This window comes from Trachymyrmex septentrionalis, unplaced genomic scaffold (assembly GCF_001594115.1).
Source record: "Trachymyrmex septentrionalis isolate Tsep2-gDNA-1 unplaced genomic scaffold, Tsep1.0 scaffold51, whole genome shotgun sequence".
Lineage (NCBI taxonomy): Eukaryota > Metazoa > Arthropoda > Insecta > Hymenoptera > Formicidae > Trachymyrmex > Trachymyrmex septentrionalis.
Genome location: NW_017305683.1, coordinates 4,316,777 through 4,319,634, shown reverse-complemented (window position 1 = coordinate 4,319,634; position 2,858 = coordinate 4,316,777).

Here is a 2,858-nt window from a genome sequence, read left to right as displayed (position 1 = left end):
TAAACAATTGTGAATGAGAAACGTTCTCTCACACGCTCTCAAAACATAATTATAATCACATAGTTATAATCGCGTTATAAGATCATCGTTATGCTGAGTACAATGTAAATTTTATTTAACTGATACAATTTTAATACTTTGACTACGAATAACTTTTGACGATAATGAAGTCCTTAATTTTGGACAACAGTCTAACGATGACAGCATTCACTTATTGTTTTACAACGTATCAATTTGACTCCGATAATTTTATTGTTACACTGAAGAGAATCTAATCTTATGGTCGAAACGTCTGTAATTGGTGATCGGCATATATATTATTTTACACGCGTTATTATTATTACACACGTACAACTGTGTCGGATCTCATTGACCTTATACTCCTTTATTGATCCAAATTAAATCCATTTTCGTCTGCATTATATATACTTTCTAGTTCAAAAAGACTTATATAGAAGAGATTACGGTAAGATAAGATTTTACGGTAGCTATGAATTTCTGACATGCAGTTTGTAATTGCTTTTTATCCGTTATTACAGAACAACTTACAAATTTTGTTATTTTTCTTAACATAATTCCATGTTCTCTTTAAAAATTTAACATCCATGTTTTAAATGCACCAGTTTTAAATGAAGGAAAATCGATTTGTGTTCGACTTCTAGGGCCAATCATCGTAAATCCATGTCATGAATAATTCTTTTTTTGTCATTAGCTTCTTTAAAATTTTGTAAAACATTCGGAAATATATATATGTATAATATCTTTTCTCTATGGGTACTTTTTTGTAGGTAATATTCCCATCAATATAGTTGCCGCAAAGACTTCATCTTTTTTAAAATTATGTTTTACCAATGAAAAGGAATACCGCCCCTTTTTTGCAGTTTTCCAAAATTCAATAGCTCTTCTTTTATAATCATCAGTAACAATTTTTCGTTCTTCTGAAATACAACTCTTCTGCTTACCCTAAATTATTTTGGCGGAGTATCTTTAGGATTCAATGGGCTTCTTGTTCGGATAATCTCTGCTTCCGAATTTGACGTCTTCTCTCGGCAGAGGCTCCCTTACGGCACTGGCAGCGAGATCTCTCGCTCGTATTATGACAGAAAGTGGTCATCTTTTATAGTAATTGCTTGTAAAAAATTCAGCGATAGGATGACAAGTTCATAAACAGAATAAGTTCATTAATTCGGAAAATTCAAAATGGTATCACCTGCGTGCTATCCCTCCTCTGAGTGACCTCGCGCCTCTGATTTTCTATCTTCTTCCTTGCCGTCAGTTGAGATAAGACGATGCGATCTTATTTCAACAAATCATCAAAACCGCCGATTATCCTAAATAAACTCGCAAACAATAATAATATTTCGCGAAATGTAACAATAAAAGCCGCTCGAAAATTGTGATAAGCGCTGACATGCCTGCCCTCCCTCTGCGTCGGGAAAACATAGGACAATGCCACGCTATTTCGATCGTCGGATGACCCTTGTAACGGACGGTGAAAAACGTCACGTCACAAAGTACAAAAAGTTTCATTAAAATCAAAATTTGACACTTCGCGAGGTTCTCTTGTCAGACCATTATTTACAGAGTTATTAATGATTAAAGTTGATTAATCTCCTCCTCTCACACTTATTATGTATTCTCCAGATTGAAATTTTATTTTAATTTTTCATATTATTTAATAAATCAATGAATAGGTAGATAAATGAATAAACAAATAAATCAAAAATAAATATTACAAGGAATTAGAAAGGAGGATGTTAAAGAGACCGATTTTTGCCCATTAAAGGTGCAAGTAAAAGGAATAGTGTTTTTTTAAATAGATTTTGACTTCCTGAATACGATAATATTAATAAAAAGTTGGGGCCTAATAGGGGGTAATATTAATAAAAGGTCAAGCCTATAGCGGTCGAAGCTAGATCTTTCAATACCTAAATAACTGTAGGCTTGAATATTGTTAGTATTTAATTTATGGTCTTAGTAAAATCATTTATTATTTGTTAATATAAAAAATACATAAAATTTCAATCGAGAGACTGCATAGTAAGCGCGAGGAGTGGCATATTACGCTCCTGCGTACTCCGGCTGCGCGCTATCTGATTGATCAACTTTAATCGTTAATAACGTAGTAAATAATGGTCTAAGCCAAAAGTGGGAAAGAAATTTCTAGTTCAAAATTTCATTCTTTTTCACTCCCAGAAATATTAATCAAGAGTTATAGAACACTGTATACTGGGTGTTTCAGACCACCCTCACAAGTTATAAGGGAAAGTTATTTTTTAAAATGTTTTAGAGAGAGACAAAGTTGTTGGGGATCAAGTAATGCATTACATGAGCGTATGCGATTGACTTTAGGTGACGTCGTGAAGATTGATTTGAATTTTTTAAATAGGAACCCATATCTGTTATTGCATATTCTTGTAGCTGGCGTCAAAACGTTTTGAAACACTGATTATATAATCCTTTTTAAGGTCGGAAATTTTAATCGAACACCCCGAAGAGATGTAAATCCGATCGTGCGACCTCCACGCGGTACATCTTGAATAATCTTAACGCCGGCAGTACTAAAATTTTGAAGTCTCATAACTCAGGAAGGTCTCAACTAAAAAGATAGACACTTTGTAAAATATTTCGAAAAACGCCTTGAGGTGAATTACAAGAATATGCAATAAAAGATATAGGTTCCTATTTAAAAAAATTCAACCTTGACATGACTTTTATGACGCCACCCAAGTCAATTGTATACGTCCTTGTAATATATTTTACCTGATCTCCAATAACTTCATCTAAAATATTTTTCAAAATAACTACTTTCCTCATTTTAAATGGAATATACGGATGATCTGAAACATCCAATATGT